The following is a 20,534-nucleotide window of genomic DNA, read 5'->3' on the forward strand; positions in this document are numbered from 1 at the left end:
AGAAGCAAACAAGCTGGAGAAGTCAGAGGGCAGAATCCCTTTTACGCAACCCTCAGCTCTGCTACCTCTGTCAGGATAAACATCTAGATGGCAGATGCTGTTCTTGAGGCTGCATTTCAGCAGACACTAAAGACCCACCAATGCCCAGAATACTACAACTCCCAAGTCCCCTATACCAAGCCAGCACGCTTGAGTTTCCTTAAACCATAGAGAGCCTTGAAGGCATGGCTAGCGTGTGGGGAAAAAGAACAAGGACCACCCAATTGGAGGGATTAGCAATAGTGGCTTGCCCATTAGTGCTTAAGGGACGGTGTCACGCCTCCTTTGACCTACCACTATGGTACCCAACGCCAATGAGTGACAGGAGGCCTAACACAGCCTTCCTCAATTCAGGACTTTGTCTCTCTGCACTGTGGATGTGCGCTTGGGATGGCTGAGTAAACAAACCCCAATGTGCATGTGCAGTACAGGTTTGCCACGGCTTGTGGAGCAATGCTCCAAAAACAGGGACAAACAGGAGCCTGGTGGCCATCAAAATTGAAGCACCCGCGAGAAAAAGTAAACTCTTGACCCCTTCCCCTATCCTGATTCTTGCACAGACTGGGATTCAGATCAGGACACTGACCCCACCCCAACCTGTGCAAAAGCAGAAAGAGGGAGGAGTGAAAGAAGATGCCCTGTGCTAGGTGCGAATGAGGTGAGGGTGATTAAGTAATGCTGGATCTTAACATGCATTTTATTTGAATGTGTTTTTAATCATCTTGGTAGTTCAGTTGTGGAACACAGTGTTGGAGATACAGGAGGCCAGGTAGGGGCTGTGTGGTCCCACACCCAGACCAGACCACCTTCCCTCCTGAGCCCTACTAAGACATACCATCAATGTTTGGTTGCATTGGTAAAGTAGCAAAATGTGCGGCTGTTATGGATTTGTATACACACCAGAAACTTGTTTTTGTTGTTGTTGTTGCAGGAATGTGCTATCGCTGATACTTCTACTTTGGAGGGCAGGTGGGATTGTGGTCCGTCCTTTTGGTCGAAATGTACTGGGGACGGAATGCAGGGGTGGGGATTTTAGTTAACAGCCCAGACTTTACCCTCCCAGAAGGTGCAGCGTATTGTGAAGGGAAGACTGATATTTGTGGATGGGGTGTGGAATGAGCAGGAGATTTGCCTCATCAATGTATACTGCCTGATGATTTCGGATGTCGAGATGAGCTGCTGAAAATATTGCCTCTGTATATTTTATGTAACAGGGAGGTGATTCTTGGAGGGGATTTCAACTGTATTCTTAATGTGAAGGATAGAAAGTCCTCTTTCCCAGATGGTTTGGACAGAAGTTCTAGGGACTTTGCATATATAGTGCAAGGTCTAGGAATGCAGAACTCTTTCTGACTCCATAACCCACAAACTCCAGGTTTTACCTGCTCCAGTTCTAATTGCCCTTCATGGGCCAGTACAGATTTTGTTTTTATTGAACCAACTATAAAAGTTGCTTATGCAGTCCTTATACCCGTCTTCTTTTCAGACCAATACTTATTGAAGGTGGATTTGGTCTTGCATGTGAGGCCTTGTAGGGGGCAAGGTTTTTGGAAGCTGAATGTGAGATTATTGTACAACAAATGTGTCAAAGTTTCATGCACTATTACACTGAGTGGCAAACCTTAAAGTGCCTCTATCCCTCACAGGGGGATGGTGGGAAGATCTTAAGGGCCGATGTCGGAAGGGAGAAAGGGGTGCTGCGTCCTGCTATCAGTTGAAGCTTCAAAATCTCCCTGCCCTCTTGAATAGTGGCTTCCCTGTAAAATCGGAGATTATGCATTATAAAAAGGGTCTAATTTCCTAATATGGGGAATACACAGAGGGCATTATCCTGGGTAGCAAGACAACCTTTGTGGAGAAAAAGGAGACCTGTTGAAGGTATTTTTTTGAAGACGGTGAGCAACAAGGCACAGCTGATTGAGGGCCATTTTGTGCCCTCTGGGAAGGAGCCCTACACTAATGATGGGATGAGACAGTGTGTTTAAGATTTGTATAGTGAACTGTATTCCCATAAGGTCACAGAATCAGAATCTATGGATTTTTTTCTTGTGGCGGTGGCAGCTAGTGCTACCTGTGAAGGATAGACAGGATTTAGAGAGAGAAGTCTCCTTGGAGGAATTGGAAACGGCTATGAAATCTCTGTCTAAAGGGAAAGGCCCTGGATCTGATGGTTTACCAGTTGAATTTTTTTCTGCATTTTGGGATCTCGTGGGTCCTGATATCCTCTCTGTTTTTTTGGAGTCTCTGAGGGTGGGTGCTCTTCCTGAATCCCTGAGGGGTGGCAATGTTACTCTTTTGTCGAAAAGACTGGGGATCAAAAAGCCATTCAAAATTGGAGGCCAATTAGCTTCCTAAATGTGAACTATAAAATACTTTCTAAGGCTTTATTTTTCAGGCTGAAGTCTGTTTTTTCTTCTGTGGTGGAGTCTGATCAGACGTGTGGGGTTCCTGGCAGAAGGATATGTGAGAAACCTGAAGGTGTCTCACCAACTGCTCCCCGGGGATCCATCATCCAGGTGACCAAGACACGGCCATCGCTTTTGGATCCAGTTCCTGGGGGTGGACACCGGACGGCGGGACGCAGTATCCCCTTCGCTGTAACACCTTTTCCCCACCCTACCATGTAGGATACTTAGGAACTCAACCCCCCCCCTGGATGTTATGGTATTTGTTATGTTATCTGGCATTTATATAGCTCTCTATCAAAGCACTGGTCGGTGGAACGCGCTCCGGGACCACAGTCCAGCTCAGTTGAGAGAGTAAGGTGTCATAGGGTGCTTGGGTGCACCAGTTATGTGTGCAGCTAATGCAATGCCTAGTGGTAGCCTCATCCTAGCATTAGGTGTGGGGATATTGTTATCAGTTGGATGTGTGCAGTCTGGCAGGTGGACATCAAGACTGGGTTCAGTCTGGGTTAGGCCTGTGTAGGACGCTTATGTGTACAGCTAGGCTGGTTTGTCATGGGGTGTAGCAACGTTTTATTAGAATGATGAGGTGTTCATGGGGTAATGTTGAGCAGCTGGGCCAAAATTGATCGAGGGGTGTAGCTGCACTCTAATTATGTGTTGGTGTAGAGTAGAGAGCAAGCATAATGATATGGGAGGTGGGTGTGTGGGTGGAGTCATGATCTAAGAATTTCGCTATTCCAAATTTCAAGTGTGCGATTGCTTAATAGTGACTTAATAAGTGTAATCAGTGGCGTCCTTGTTCGGGATCTCATTGATTATTAGTCAGCGGGTTGCAAGGCTCATTCGTCTCAGACGTTCGTGGTCAGCATTACGGAAAGAGCCACGTTTTTAGAGCTTTGCGGAAGGTCTTTGTTAGGAAAGATTTCATAATTGTAGGTAGTTTTCCTTCCATGTGGCAATCCCCAAACATTTCGCTGTTGTTTTACACCGTGATCTAGACTTTGCCAGAGAAGCGCAGCCTTCCGCCGCACTCCTCTGGGCTTTCGCTCAATTCTTCTGGGGAAACTGACATGACCTTAAGACAGTCAGTACCGGGAGACTTTGTTTCCCTTAGTCCTTTCCTCATGTTGCAGCTTTTGAGCAACATGAAACAAGAGTGCACCGTAACTTACATTACCGCGCTCTTGGGTCTCTAGTCATTCCAAAGGCCCTAGAAACTCTCGCTGGACTTATGAAATGTGCAAGTGTGTCACGGACGGGACTGGTGGCAGCTATAGTTTCTTTGTGTTTTGAACCCCTTTTTGCCATGTTAACCGCGCTTCCCGCGTTTGGCCCAAATGGGAGGCCTGGCCTCCAAAATGGCCATGACACGAGGTTCTTTTTCCTATCTGCTGACCGTCTTGACCCTTCACCTTCACCCAGGTCGAGCCGATCCGGGGCAGTCCTTATTTGGCCATGCACTTTCCCGCGAAACACAACGCTTTTAATGGGCTTCTGCATGCCTTGTGTGTGCCTCCAGGATGTGGGCTGGGATGTCTGTTCCCAATACACATCCTGGGTGCCAGAGATTCTAGAGTGTCCTGAATGCCTGGGACCACCGTGGTCCGTGGTAGGTCCACGTAGGTGTGAGTGTTTGTGAGTGGATCTCCCATTGGGCCCTCTCAGTTTTGGCGCGAAGGGAACTTTGGATAAGAGGAGGCTAAAAACACCACTACCATGTCGATCTCCTCAGCTCTCACGAACAAAGGGTAAGGAGCCAAGTATCCTGCAACTAAGAAGCTGAGTCGAGGAATCGCTGGTGACCCGCTGAAGGTTTGGCACCCTGCATTGCTGTCGTCCTGCGAGACCACTCGGCCTCTGATCGAACGAGAAGGTCTGTAAAGGCGCTTCGACCCTTTAGAATAGTGGGAACAACTATTCTCGGCAACTTCACCAAATCCTGTACGTAAGCCTTCGGAAGCGTCCCTGGGCCATCCAGTGGATTGACCAGCCTACACAGGAACCTTGCCCTGTCACCGCCGTCTGGCTTACTGCTAATCCTGTGTCCTCGGCACTCTCACACAATTCATACACTTGGCGTTCCCAGGTCTGAAGTGAGACGTGTGCTTTGGGACCGGAATACATGCGGTTGCCGAGTTGCCCTGCTGTGGTAACAAACCTGTGCATGTTCGCTGCATCTGGGACATCCTCGACCCTGACTCCTGCTGTCGCGGAATCTACACAGCGTCGAGACGTCCCTCTGATCGCATCTGAAACTGCCAGTACCGAAACTGAACCGGAGAAGCCTGGGTCATCCTGATTTGGGGACCGGTGAGTAGTCAATACCCTAACCGGTTGCCCTCCTGCAGGCGCCTGTGGCTTTCCATCGCTGTTGTAAACAGCAAACCCTTTTCCGCACTCACGCCCTGCTTCTGCCCCCAAGTGGAGGCCTCGCCAGAGTCACAGGGATTTGTTCACCATCTTTTTTCCCTGAAAAGACTCTCCTTTGCCCGCTGGCACCTGCGTGTGCAGGTACTTTTGAGCACAAGGCTCCACTCTTCGTAGGGCTCGGACTTCCTTCTAGTTGGGTGGCCTCTGATGTCGAACTGGGTGTAAACGATTACTTGCACTGCCTGTTTTCCTCCCCATCTAGGGGGTCTGCATATTTCGTGCTTCTAACTCTTTAGACCCCTCGGTCTTGTATATATATTGTAATGATTGTGATGTGTTGGTTTACTGGAGTTTTACCGTGATTCTTTACTATGGTCGATGTTACAAAGGCCTTGTAATAAATGTGTCTATATTTTTAATATAACACCTGTCTGGAGTAATTTGTAAGCATCCTTGCTTTGTGTGCTCACTGCAGGCTTTCAGTCACCCTCACCCCTCTTGAGACCTAGTCTTGACTGCCGCCATCGCTACCCTGATTGGTCTGGCTTTTCCAGAGGTTACCCTGTTCCAAGAAACTAGGCTGGCCTTCTGAACCTCTGCCCCTCCAGGACAGAGTTCAGAAATCCATCTTAACAGTCATATTGTCTTGGGTGTGTCGAATAGGTGGGGGAGTGTGTTACAAGGTTGAAAAAGCGGATCCTCTGATCCTGACAGAGTTAGCAGTTGGAATCACTAAAAGCAGGGCAGCACTGTGTGTCTCCTTGCTTTTATAATATTTTTATGATCTCATTCTTTCAGATGCTTGAACAGGAAGGGATCATATTTGCAAATTACACACACGACACAATGCGTAATACCCATGTCAGGTTCACACCAGGAGGATGAAATACTTATTAATAAAATCTATCAAAAGATTCAACACTGGATGGTGACCAATGGTTTGGCCATCGACAGTTCAAAAACCGAGCTTCTATTAGTTGGGTCAGAGACTAAACATGAGAAATTAGGACCAATATACAATAATTTCAACATAGACAATTGTAACATTGAGGCCATGAGTAAGGTGAAGACCCTGGGCATCTACTTAGACAGAAATCTGAATATGAAATCCCAGGTTAATAGTCTGATCTCCTCCTCTTCTAAACTGTTTCGCCATCTAAGACCCTTCATCTCTGAAAAAAACTCAGAGACACTAGCCAGGGCCATAATAGGATCCAAACTGGACTATTGTTGTAGCCTTTTCGTGGGCATTCCCCTATCTTCCTTCCACCGTCTCCAGGTAATCCAAAATGGAGCAGTGAGGGTAGTTAAATGCCTTAAGAAAAGAGATCATGTATCAGAAGTAAGAAGAAGTTTTTACTGGCTACCCATTCAGGCCAGGGTTTCCTTCAGGTTACTTCTTATTACCCACAAATGTGTGAAGGGCCAAATGCCCGCCTACCTCAAAGAAGCCATCATAATAAAACAAAGCTCTAGAGCTCTCAGATCAGATGATTCCAATATTCTTACCATCACTCGATGTTAGACCAATGAGGCAAGGAATGGTGCCTTTCGTTTAGCGGCCCCCCTTGCATGGTATGCCTTAATGCCCTCAGTAAGAGCCATATTATCCACAGAGGTCTTTAAGAAAAAGCTTAAGACAGTACTTTTCACCTAAGAAACCCCCCCATCCCCCGCCTTACGAAATTCCGGAATCCCACTTTTGAGATTATTCTCTCATCCAAGTGATCATCTGCCCCTCTTTGACATATGTGTTCTGTCTAGTTCATTGTATGTACGTTAGCGCCCGTAAGCCTTTGGGTACCAGGTGCGTTCTATAAATTCATAAACATAAACATAAACACAAACATTGATCTTAGGGTGCGAGATGGGAGGTAGGGTTTTCTTGTATTTACATTGGGCCGGTCTTGTGCACTGCACGGTGGGTGATGCATAGGGTCTTGAAGGTGGCTCTTCGTCTGACTGGGAGCCAGTGAAGGGTTCGGAGAGCTGGTGAGATGTGGTCTCTATGACCCAGGGCGGGGAACAGTTTTGCGGCAGCGTTTTGGACTCTTTGGAGATTGTTGAGTTGGTATGCGGGTGCTCCTAGGTAAAGGGAGTTGGCATAGTCCAGTTTCAACATCACAATAGACATAACTGCGGCAAGTCTGTTCGGGTAGGAGAGGTAGGGAGAAATGCATCTAAGAAGTTTGAGGTGGTATTGACAACATTTTGACACATTGTTTATCTGACGGGAGAGGGTTAGGCCAGAGTCCATAGTGCAGCCTAGGATTTTTACTACATCGGAGGGGGGTGGAGGTGGGCCGAGGGCTGTGGAGCGAATGTGGCAGAAGGGCAGTATTGCCGCACACCATGATTTCACTTTTATCAGAGTTCAAAAGGAGGTGGTTTATTGTCATCCCGGGTAAATTTCGCGGAGACAGGCTTCAAGGTCGGGATGGGGTGTTGGTGCCTGATTTGAGAATTCTTAGGATAATTGGGATATCATCAGCGTAGTTGTAACAGGAGATGTTGTGTGTGCGGACGATTCCTGGTAGAGTGGTCATATAGAGGTTGGACAGGAGAGCAGATAGGCATGCGCCCTGGGGTACTCCAGTGTTCACTGAGCGAGTGGTTGAAACAAATGGGGAGAGGAGGGTTATTTGTTTCCTGTTGCTGAGGAAGGAGGCAATCTATTTGAGAGCAGTGCCAGGGATTCCTAGGGAGCGCAGGCATTTAAGGAGGATTGAGTGGTTAACTGTGTCAAAGGCTGAAGAGAGATCGAAGAGAATCGGTGCTGTGCAGCCTTCAGTCTCTGTAGTGACCTTGAGATTGTCCCAGATCGAGATCAGAGTAGTTTCTGTACCATGTCACAGTCTGAAGCCTGATTCTGCAGGGTCGAGGAGACAGTTGGATTCTACAAAGGAGTTGAGCTGGGAGTAAGCTGTCCGGTCCATGAGTTTCACGAGAAATCTGGTGTTGGAGATCGGTCTGTAATTCTTAGGTTCAAAGGGGTCAGGTGATGCCTTTTTTTAGAAGTGGCTTGACATGCCCTATTTTGAAGGCATCAGGGAAGATGCCAGAGGTGAGGGATTCATTTAGTATGGCTCTCGCATGTTCTCCTGCGCAGGTAGATGAGAATATTTCTTTCAGGACAGAGGCAGGGCACGGGTCGAGGGGCGACACAGAGGGTTTGCTGGCAGATAGTAGGTCAAGGAACTCAGTTCTGGAGATGGGTTTGAAAGATTCAAACATAGGGAAAATGGGCGTCAGGGCCATGGGATCAGGAGGGGTCGATGATGGAGAGAGGAAGGGCAGTTTGGTGTTAAGGGTTGCCATCCTATCAAGCGCGGTGTTGTAAAAATGTAGGGAGAGGGAGTCGCAGAGTGATTGTGAGGTGGTGGACTGGGTAGAGGTACATGTGGGTTTCACAAATTCTGATATAATCATGTGGAGTTCTTTGCTGCGGTTGCCACAGCTTTATTGGCCTTTCGGATTTCGGATTTGTAGTTACGGTGGTGGAGGGCATACATAGATCTGCTGAGATCGGGTTTAGATGCTCACCATTTGTGTTCAAAAGATTTATTTTGCTTTTTGGCATTCCTAAGGTGGAACGGTCCTTTGCGTGAGGAGGCAGGACGCGAGGGGGTGAGCGGAATTAGTGAGTCTTTTAGCCAGGAGTCGAGGGAATCGATGGTTAAGGGTCTATTGGGGGACAGTGTTTCAAGGGGGCAAAGAAGCAGGGCTTCAGCTAGGTCAGGAAGGATCTTGACTTTGTTCCAGTATTTGACATCAGGGGTGGGGGCCGGTGCAGTTGTAGGGGGAGGGTCAGGCTTGTGGATAGAGAAGGGAATGGCATAGTGGTCGGTCCAGATGAGTGGTTTGGGAGGGGATATATACCATATCATGGGAGATGAAGATTTCATCAAGGGTGTGCCCACCTGAGTGGGTTGGACTGTGTTATGATGGGAGAGGTTGAACGCATCAAGATTGTCAACCAGCGGATGGTTCATGGGGTTGTTGGGAATGTCAAACCAGACATTGAAGTCACCCAGGAGTGTAAGAGAAGGATTATTTATTTGAATGGTAGCTATTGAGTCACAGAGGTTGTTGGTGAAATGCCTGTCATATACAGAGGGTCTGTAGATGAGTAGGAAGCTGTGGGTGAAAGTCGGTGTTAGCAAGAGTTTTAATAGAAGGTATTCACAGGAGGCAATGCAAGTCTGGGATTTGACGAGTGAGGCGGAGAAGTGAGAATTGAAGAGGACCGCCACTCCACCACTTCAGGAGGGTCTATTGTGGGCGATGAGCTTGTAGTCTGGGGGGAAGGCTTTGTGTGCTACTGGGGCAAGGTCATTGGAGAACCAGGTTCGGTGATAAAAATGAGGTCATGCTTGTCAGAGGAAAGGAGGTCAAAGATGCTGTGTCTATTTTTTGCAACAGAGCGGGCATTAAAAAAGTTGCATGTGACTTTGTGAGGGGATTCTCATCGTAGTGGGATGTTGCCGGACATGAGTGTCCGGGGGGGAGGTGGGTGTGGCAGGAACAGTCGGGGTCGATGAGACCGGTTGAGGTGGTGTATGGGAAGGGCTGGGTGCCAGTGGACTTTGGGTGTCGGGTGAGAGGGTTATGTCGATGGGCGGAGGGAAGAGTAGGTGGGCGGAAGCAGGTATCTGAGAGACGAAGGGGGTAAATGCGGTTGGGATGGTGGTGATTCGTTCTAGTGAGGGTGAGACAAGTTACTTTTAGAGAAGGGAAGGGATATGAAGGGGGGATTGTTGGCATGGTGGAGTAGGGGTTAAGGCTGAAGGAGAGGGTGGCATTGGAGGTTGGTCGAGATAGTGGAGGGTTTCTCAGTGGGCTAAGGCAGAGGGAGAGGGCGACATGGGAGGTAGGATGGGAGGGAGGGGACTTCGGCTGCGGGCAAAAGGATGGTGTGGAGGAGGAACCGGGCTGTGTGGAGCACCAGAGGGCTCCACTGGCTTGGGAGTTCGATAATGGGCATGGTGAATGGGTGGAGGGTATCAGGGTGTTCTCAATAGATGTCAGAGGGAGGCCGGAAGTCGGTGTGATAGGGTGGGGTGGGGAGCAGGGATTAGTGTTTGGGGCAGGTGTTTGGAGTGCAGGAGAGTTCGTCAAGTAATACAGGAAAGTGACTTTTGTCAGGCAGGCTTACGTAAAGAAAGGACCATGGTTATGCCTGAAGAGGGTTGGTAGGAGGTGGGGCGCAGACAGGAAGTGCCACCATGGGGGCTTTTGTTGGGGGCGCCACTCTGTACCAGCATGGTGGGTTACAGTTTTCCATTCAAAAGCTGCATGTGGACTCCAACAGCCCTCTAGCTCGTGTGCTGTAGATTTCAAAATCCAGGAGCCCACTCAGGCTGACTGTTTACATCAATGTAACGGTGGTTTGTTAAATTTGTTTGTCATCGTAGCAGAGTTACATGGTGCATCAATGAAGAAAAGTGCTCTCGGGAACCAAAAGGTTATTGCGCAGCTACAAGTCTAGACAGCGCCCAGGGGCACAGCCATCGGAGAGGTTATAGAATGAAAGGCAGTGGTTGAGGGAGACGTGGAAGTCCGTTCAGCCCCCAAAAATGGTGTGTGGTGTTAACCAGACTGTCGGCCATATTATGAGTTTGGAGGTAGCCATGCCGCTATTTGCGGCATGGCTGCCTCCAAACTCGGGTCCGGGTTCCTTGAATGAGGAATTAACGGGCCATTCCAACCTTGGAGGACCCGGTAATTCCTCATTCAATTTACCCATCCCCATTCCCATTTGAGACCCCATAGGGCTCAATGGGAATGGAGAAGGAGTTAATAACGGGCCCGTTAATAACGGGCCCATTATTAGCTCCCTGGTCCTTTAGCGGCTCTCGCTAAGGGTGGCTGGTTTTACCAGTCGCCCTTAGCGGGACCCGCTAACGGACCTCGGCATGCGGCGGTAAGAGGTTAACGGCACCGGCATCCTTACCAGCGCCGTTAACCCCTTACCGCCACACTCAGAATGAGGCCCTGTGCCTCTGTTTGCTCCCGCCTCCTCTCCACTCTCCTCCCCCTTGCTTACCCTCCCCTCTCTGTATCACCTGTTCTGTAACCAGCACCGTGATGCTCGTGGGTTTTGTATTCGTTACAAATGCAAAAATAAATAAACAGGTCAATTGAAGTGAAAAGGAAAGTGTTACATTAAATGCATAGAGAGGGACGTCTTTGGGAGAATTATATCAGGGCTACCCACTGCAAGGAATAATTGCATATGCCTTATTTGGGGTCCAGCTAGGATGCTGGCTCAGAACAGAACCTGAGGCTGTGACGAAGCATCTGTAATTTAACTCCTGCCGAATAAAGCAGCTGCGGCATTCTGCTATCCACATACAGTGCCCTGAGCCTGCTATTCAGTGATGTTATGTTATGTTATGTTAACAGTACTTATATAGCGCACCGTCACCAACGGAATTGGTCCCCAGGTGCTCTGGAGGATCTGTAAATGAGAAGGCGGGATGGGTTAATAAGGTGAAGAGGGCGTAGGATAGTGAGAGGAGTGGTGTACTGTTGGCAGCTTCAACTCGGTAGACACTTGGTGCTGAGCTTTGGTGCGAATATTGGATCGGCGTCAATCCGCGTGTGCTGTTGGTGCGGCTTATGTGTTGTTGCAGTGTGGTGAAGTGCGTGCAGCTGGTTATGCGAGAGATGGTTGTGTGAGTTTTTTAAGTATGCAGAGAGTTAGAGTTTATATTTGTTAGTGGGTTATGTGACATTTAACATGAAAGCATTCACAGTTCTATCTAAGTGTAGCACTTGCTGCCTTACACAATTCAGACTGAGTGTAGCACTCACCAACCCTCACAATACCATCCAGATACCGCACAGGCCAATGTTCATAATTCTATCCAAGTGCGGGACATGCCAACATTCTCAATTCCATTTAAGTGTAGTTCTTGGCAATCTTTTTAATTCCGTCTAGGTGTGGCACTCGCTAACATTCACAATCCTGTCCAGATACGGCGCAGGCCAATGTTCTCAACTTTAAGTGTGTCACATGCTAACATTCACAATCCCGTCTGGATAAGGCGCAGGCCAATGTTCTCAACTTTAAGTGTGGCACATGCTAACATTTACAATCCCGTCTAGATACGGCGCAGGCTTATGTTCTCAATTCTAAGTGTGGTATATGCTAACATTCACAATCCTGTCAAGATACGGCGCCGGCTAGTGTTCTCAATTCTAAGTGTGGTATATGCTAACATCCACAATCCTGTCTAGATACGTCGCAGGCTGATGTTCTCAACTTTAAGTGTGGCACATGCTAACATTTACAATCCCGTCTAGATACGGCGCAGGCTTATGTTCTCAATTCTAAGTGTGGTATATGCTAACATTCACAATCCTGTCAAGATACGGCGCAGGCTAGTGTTCTCAATTCTAAGTGTGGTATTTGCTAACATTCACAATCCTGTCTAGATCCGGCACAGGCTAGTGTTCTCAATTCTAAATGTGGTATATGCTAACATTCACAATCCTGTCTAGATACGGCGCAGGCCAATGTTCTCAACTTTAAGCGTGGCACATGCTAACATTCACAATCCCGTCTAGATACGGTGCATGTGTGGTACAAGGTACATTAAGGTGGCTGTTAAAGCCCAATATGTCCAAAATTGTTTTGCCAGGATGTCAAAGTGTGGACTGTCGCTGCTATGCTGATGCACGCAAGCCCTTCTGACGTTAAAACTATGTTGTATTCCTGTGTTCCTAAAAGAAAAGAATAGGGGGATGTATATATTTATTTGAGTAATGAGTCCGAGACAAGTCATCCAAAATTGGCTGAGTGCTCCAATGGGGGTGTAGATAAGTATCCCCCTGCAAAATCAGAGCTCTCGAGGGAATGGAAAAGAGCAAGGCAGGCGCCAAAGCAACTCAAAAGACACGCCATGTTGAGTCTCAACAACTCGATTCGACTGACACTGACTAGCAATCACTCAGCTTTCTTTATTTGGGCAACATAAAATAATTGCAAAAACTGGGGAAAACATTAACACACATAATTCATATCAGTAAATATATAACAGGGTGCAATTTAGTTAACATGTGTTTGAGCTTAAAAAGGAGGAATGTCCAGGAAGAGGAGTTTGGTGCATAGAGGTTCCTGGTAGTCCTGAATAGGTTACTAAGAGGGCTCATGGCCACCTGCCAGCTGGAGGAACTTCTCCTCGTCCTTGCTTTGCCTATGTGGGTTGCAACAGCACCGATCACCACCTGCCCCATCCCACATGAACATAGGCATTTGTGGGACTCGTGCCTGACTCGCCTTCCTGTTTTCAGCTATAGAGGGAGGACGCCAAAACGATATTTAGTATGAGTGCGCATCTCCGGGGACCAGATTCCGTGCATACACAGTTTGATGCCCACAGAATATTTCATATCAGAATTCTGGCTTAATCTGGGATTGGGAAATGCAGCCTCTAATTTGGCTGACAGGAAGGACTCCCAGTATCGGTCCTTGATGCGCCTTAAATCTGAAACCGAAATTAGCGTGTGTGTTTCTCTGAGATAAGCTTGGCCAAGGGAGCATAGGCCTCTTATATGTTTAAACGAAGAGAGAGCAGTAGCACCTCTCATACCCAGCAACTCGGAGATAGCTTTCCTAGATCATATCGCTTTTGCCAGCCCAGACTCTAGCTCATTTATTTATTTATTTATTTGGATTTATAAAGCACCCAGCAGCCTGGAGGCATTGTGGCGCTGTTACAGCATATTCACTTAGTACAGGTTAGGCGCAGTTAATTCAGAGCGGTGATACAGATTAGGACAGATATTAAATAGGCAGTGGTACAAGTTAAATGACAGGAGACAATACATTGTGGGAGTGGTTTAGTTCAATAGCTTCGTTTTTATAGCAGGCCGGCCAGGGAACCGCCTCCAAAACTAAAATTTTCAGCCCAGGCTTGTCATACACCAGGATTGTGAGGGTGCACTACGCAATTCTAAGTCGTTTTTAACAAAACTATTGTCTGCTTTTCGCATCCGCACACCCTAACCATATCCCCACAATTTACTGGCATAAAAAGCTCCTGCGAGAGCTTTATCTCGAGAGGATAGCTCAGGGGCAACACGCTCGCCTTGGAAGCAAGACGACATGGTGCAACACAAGGTCGATCCCCGGGTCCGCGCTTAGAAACCTCTGGGTATTAAGTGTGTTATAAATAACCAATTACAATGACAGTATCCTGCCAGGCTTTCACAGAAGAAGAAGCTGCATGGCCACTCCCCATAAGATACCCCTCCTGACCTGTTCAGCGTGAGCTTGAGTCTGAGAAAGAGAATTCCGTGTCTTGACATCAATGGCTTAAAGACCAAGATGATGGCCATGGGGAAAAAGCATGTTTTAAGACATAAGACGGACATGTTTGGCTCCCCACTGGACATTGTACAGTAAAACAATTATTTGGGCATGGAGTTCTCTTTCTCAGACAGCTCAAAGCTACCCCTCAGCTTCATGAGGCCATTCTCAGCTTGAGCTAGGAGCACTGCGTCATCCACCAGCACAAGGTGATGGTCTTTCACAGGCCCCGTCCTTGGTGCATCAGCACCCCTCCTGCAACCAAGCATCTAAATAACTAACGAGTGCATAGGAACCAGGGCACACGCCTGCCTTAGCCTGACCATACCACACCTGGCCACCCCCTTTGTAGTTTCATGTTGAACCTGAATCACAATAGTCAAGGAGGGGTCCAACCCCTCCTTATCATAGAAGAGAACCCGATTTACAGAGACAAAGATAGCTCGAGATCCACAAGGTCAAGGTAAACCTAATTAGCTCTGAAGAGCAGGGCTACTTATGATGACCTTGACTTTGTGGATTCTCGCCCAGTACTGTGGAAAGTATAGAGGCTGCATCCACCTAAGCTAAGACTTTGGAAAATAAGAGCTTCCCGAAACCCTTATTTACAGCGTCCAGGAGAGAAATGGGCCTGTCATTCCAGTCCACCATTGGACTTCCTCTGAGTATCCAAGTAACAGGAATCCCCAGAGATTAAAATAGCATTGAACAAGCTTCAGAGGGCTGCGGTCCAAATATCAAGCCGGGTTTGAAAGAGACCCTGAATAGATTCTACCAATACTAAAGGCAATGCGCCGTGACATAACACAAAAGCACGCTGGGAGGACAGGGCCCCTTCAAACCCCGATTCAGACTCAGTCCCAGTAGAACAATGGGAGTGTGAGGACCTGCTGTTTTCCTTAGAAAGGGGTCAATGTGATCATGTGCTTGACAAGCTTTGCGCATTGCTAACCTGTGGAGGTGCAGGTGCAAGCTTCTGGTCGGGTAGGACATTTCACCACTCGGAAAATATCAGCAACTTGTTGGAAGGGATGGTCATACACAGGGGTGTTGCTAGGTCTGGAAAAGATCCGGAGCTACGCTAATGTCGGGAGTGTCGGGACTCGGGGCTAGGTAGCCTTTTGGTTGTAGCCCCTAAGATTCTATCCGGGGCTACAACCAAAAGACCCGGGGCTATAGCCCCCTAAGCCACTCCCTAGCAACGCCCCTGGTCATAGACACGCTGCACTTCTTTCTCATACCGACCAAGGAATTCTGCCCAATGGCTTTTAACAGGGAATTGGAATCTGTTCTTATTTATTGTGCACAAACAAGGCTCTTTTCCCGCTCTCCAAGGGTTGGGGGGCATGTGTGTCTACTGTTGTGGATTAGTAGGGCAAGAGAGTAAAATCCTCAGACACTACTCACTGCTTCCCAATTTGAAAATGCTGAAAAGAAGGCAATTTCTGCGTTTACAATTGTTATAGCCAATGTTTTTATGAAGAGCGCAAACCCTGGAGTATTCAGGTTCTGAAGATACAGCTACCATTATGACCTTATTAAAACGACTCTCATGTTGATGACATGAGATGGTAGTGAGGTTGTGTGGACCCTGCTGGGATGCTAAAGTGTTCTGCAAGGTACATGCAGATCACAGCAGACGCACTACGTCATTGACCTCTCTTACATGCTTTGGAATCTTTCACCTGTAAGTCATAGAGATATCTTGCCAGCAGGATCATTTCCCCCTGAGCTATTTTACTGGGATTTAAACCTGCCAACATCAGGCTACACAGAGGCCGCAGCAGGAGGCAAATATTAACCCAAAATTCTCCGAATGAGTTTGGAATCGGTGAAATTATAATTAGGGGCTGTTCTGCCTGCCGCGGAAGCAAAATCTAAAAGATTTCAATCTGTTTTGCCAAAATGCACTGTTTTGACCACCCCTCCGTATCAAAAAGTACGGTCTAAAGATTCTCGTGCCATCTCGTGACCTGAAACGAGCCGTGAAAAGTTTCTTGTGCTGCTGTGTGAACCTAGCATGGTTCGAAAAAGGTGGCACGAAGTTTATTGTGCCGCAGCGTGAACCTAACACGAATCCAGAGGAGCAGCACAAAGTTTCTCGTGCCGCTGCACCAACCTAGTATGAATCGAAAAGAGCAACATGAAGTTTCTCATGCTGCTGGGCGAACCTGGTACAAATCAAACAAAAAACTGTGCAAAGTTCCTCGTGCCACTACGAGAACCTAGCGCAAATCAAGAGTGGTCAAATTTCATGTCCCAATGCGCGCACCAAGCATTGTTAGAAAAAACATGTAAAGTTCCTCGTGCTACTGCGCGAACCTAGCACAAATAGAAAAGAGCAGCACAAAGTTTCTCATGCCGCAACGCAAAACTAGTATCGATCTAAAATAAGCCTGCACAAAGTTTCTTGTGTCACTGTGCGAAACTAGCACCGATCATGGAAAAGCACACACAGTTTCCTGTGCCGCTGCATGAAACTACCATGGATCGCAAAGGACCCAAACAAAGTTTCTCGTGCCATTGCGCCAACCTAGTATGAATCGAAAAGAGCAACATGAAGTTTATCGTGCTGCTGCATGAAGCAGGTACAAATCAAAAAAAATATGCAAAGTTCCTTGTGCCACTGCGAGAACCTAGCGCAAATCGAAGAGAGTGGCACAAAGTTTCTCCTGACATTGTGCGAACCTACCACGAATCAAACAAAAAGCTGTGTGAAGTTTCATGTCCTACTGCGCGTACCCAGCATTGTTAGAAAAAACATGCAATGTTTCTCGTGCTACTGCGCAAACCTAGCGCAAATCGAAAAAAGAGCAGCACAAAGTTTCTCATGCCGCAACGCAAAACTAGTATAGATCTAAAATAAGCTTGCACAAAGTTTCTCGTATCACTGCGTGAAACTAACACCGATCATGGAAAAGCACACAAAGTTTCCTGTGCCGCTGCATGAAACTACCATGGATTGCATAGGTCCCACTCAAAGTTTCTCGTGCCATTGCACGAAACTACCACAAATCGAAAAAAGAGCAGCACAAAGTTTCTCATGCCGCAACGCAAAACTAGTATAGATCTAAAATAAGCCTGCACAAAGTTTCTTGTGTCACTGCGTGAAACTAACACCGATCATGGAAAAGCACACAAAGTTTCCTGTGCCGCTGCATGAAACTACCATGGATTGCATAGGTCCCACTCAAAGTTTCTCGTGCCATTGCACGAAACTACCACAAATCGAAAAAAGAGCAGCACAAAGTTTCTCATGCCGCAACGCAAAACTAGTATAGATCTAAAATAAGCCTGCACAAAGTTTCTTGTGTCACTGCGTGAAACTAACACCGATCATGGAAAAGCACACAAAGTTTCCTGTGCCGCTGCATGAAACTACCATGGATTGCATAGGTCCCACTCAAAGTTTCTCGTGCCATTGCACGAAACTACCACAAATCGAAAAAAGACCTGCACAAAGTTTCTTGTTTTGCGAACTTGGCACGGATCCATAAAAGACTTACACAAAGGTTCTCGTGTCAATGCGCGAACTGCTCACCAATCAGAAAAGCCTGCAAAGTTTCTTGTGGCGCTGAACTAAACAAGCAAGGATGGAAAAAAAACGACCCCTGTGAAGTTACTTGTTGCTACATGAAAATAACATGAGAACGAAGCACCACACTCCATGCGAAACCGCACAAAACCGGGTGCCATTTTAGTGATGGCAGAAAAAGTCTTGCTGATTTCGTGCATGCGGTGGTGGCGGAATCCTGTGCGGGCTCTGCACTATTCGTTTTGCGGGTGAAGATTTCACTCACCCATAATTAGAACCTGGGACCATCAGTTGTGTATACGCATTTCTGCAGCTAATTAATCCATGAAGCATGTTTGTGCCCATGCAATTTGTGCAGAAATCTCTGCAGCCGACACAAAGCCCCCTCAGCCTTCTTATTGGCATTGGAACCCGTGACCTGCAGGTTACACACATCTGCAACATTTGTTTGCACTGTGGATTCATGTACATACTGTATTATAAGCCATTTGCCTAGTTGCAAATGCAGCTCCCCTTAGCCATTCTTCCTAGGATGTACGCTCCAAGAATAATCCTTACTAAAATGTATGGTGCCCCTAATTTATTTATGCTTCCTAAAGCTCTGATTCCCCAAAGTGGTAAACGCTGACTACAAAAAAAGGGTAAAACTATAGACAAAAAAAAAAGAAACTGTGGAAGACACCACTAAACGCACAACCTATAAATAACTTGTTTTTATATAGCGCATTTATTTAAATCTCTTAACATAGAACATACACATTATTATTAACCAATCGAAATTGGTATTCACTTTATCATTCCCTGTGGATCCAACACAGAACACAGCAACAAGCACTGAATCTGCTGAGCTATCTTACCGGCTCCTTAAAGGTTTCGGCAAGTTTACAAGCAAGAGGAATGTACTAGAATCCAGGCTGGAGCGGCAGTTTCACGTCTGTGCCAAGGGTACAGAAGCAGCAGCGCAGGAATTGGAGCAGCTTTGCACAGTAAGCGGAACACTGCGGTTTCCTGCAAAGACAATTGTCTGCACTGCAGAGCCTTTTGCATCGGAAACTGTGTATTTCTGCCTACGGATCCCCCAACCTCTACTCCCCACACACCAGTTACTGGCTCTGTGCTGAGGAGGGCATCCAGGAAGTGAGATCAGAGAACACATCGCTTCCCTTGATTCAAACAGTTAACAATCATCCTAGTGATGATAATCACATATTTTCCATACAGTGTTTCTGCTTCTGCATAGGTAGCCATTTTGTGTGCTCTTGCCGAACTCATTGATCCATTTTATTGACCTTGTATGAAAAACGGCAGAATCAGCCCAACCAGGATTCAAAACAGTGACCTGCAGTTACGCAGCTTTGCGAAGCAAGGGCTTAGCTTAGAGAATTATTTCAATTGCTGTCAATTATACCAGGAACTGCAAATTGTTGTGTGCTTTACAGTTCCACTAAAGTAACACAATGCTGAAAGAGTAATGCACCAGAGAACTAGGCTTTATACCCAAAAAAAACAGAGTTACGAGTACAATCGATTTAAATCGCATGCACTCCCCAGAGGTTAGGCAGATGCAGTTGAACAATAATCTTACATTCCATACTTATGAACTGGAGTACATGTGAAAGAACTTCATACATTGATAATCGAGGGGTAGGAAGAAAACTCTTGCATCTGGCCCATGATGTTTTGAACTATGTGCTTGGCTTCCTTAAAGAGATGGCAGTGCATGGACAAGGCAAATGGCAACGTAAAGGCTAGGTGACTAAGTTGATACATGAACCTAGAAGTAACCCCAAGGTCTGGCTTATGTGACCAGAGCCCCCCCCCCCCGCCTGCTTGTACTTTTAGACAGTGAACAGCCAGGGTGGGTGCCCTTCCCCACCTTGCCACAAGGCAGAAGCACGCATGGCTTGGTGGAACTAACAAAGCTCTCTTCACAGCTCTTCCCAATGATTCCAGTTCTTACACCGTGGTGAAAGCACCATATAGGCATTGTGGCAGCACACTGGACAAAAGTAAAGGTCATAGGATGTCAAATAAGATTTGAGACACATCAAGGCTGAGGTTGCCAAGAAGTTGGAGCTTGGGGCTGATAGAACCCTTGTAGTCCATGGACAAGCCCTGTCTTCGTACTGGTTCTTAAATCAGAGACAATGGATTTCAGGTTTTTACGTGTATTAAAGGGTTAATCCTGTCACAAAGCAGATGTTCAACCCATCCTGAGAGTTAAGGAGCCTCTGTTCCTGACAACCTTTGACTTGATTTTGGAGTACTAAGGTTGCAACTCCTGTGGGCATGTATCAATTGAAGGTAATTGTTAGAAGAAAGCACCTGACATGTTCCAGTGGCTTGTGACCCATGCTCCCACTGGGGCTGCCGAATTGTTTGTCGCTTAGGTGGATGAGGTTGCTGTCTTCTGCTCTATTTGGGATGACCATGTGTCAAGGATTGCATCACGCTTACGCTGCGTACCTTTTGCTCCAGTTGCATCTCTCCGTGCTTCTCCCAACTCAGCTGTTGTGATGGTGAGACTAAAAGGCGACCCAAGAGATTCCCGAAAAGTGAGTACTCTGGATCCTCATGAGACTCCTCTCAGTACCACAGTATGACTTTGTCTGATTTACGTGGCTCTGGGACAGTGTGGTACAGCGACAGGGGAGCCGGTCCCTCGATGTAGGTAGAGAAAGGAATCCTCAGTTGCTGGATGGCAGGTAGGTATGATGGCTGGAAACCAGTTGACGATCAGGCAACAGGCTGATAACGAGCAGGTAAAAGGCACAACATGTCTGGGAAAGTAGAGGAGGTAGTCCAGGGCAGAAAATAAAAAATAGTGATTCAAGCCCAGGAAAAACATCACAAATGCTTCGTGTAA

This window comes from Ambystoma mexicanum, chromosome 13 (genome assembly GCF_040938575.1).
Source record: "Ambystoma mexicanum isolate Mex_15411 chromosome 13, UKY_AmexF1_1, whole genome shotgun sequence".
NCBI lineage: Eukaryota > Metazoa > Chordata > Amphibia > Caudata > Ambystomatidae > Ambystoma > Ambystoma mexicanum.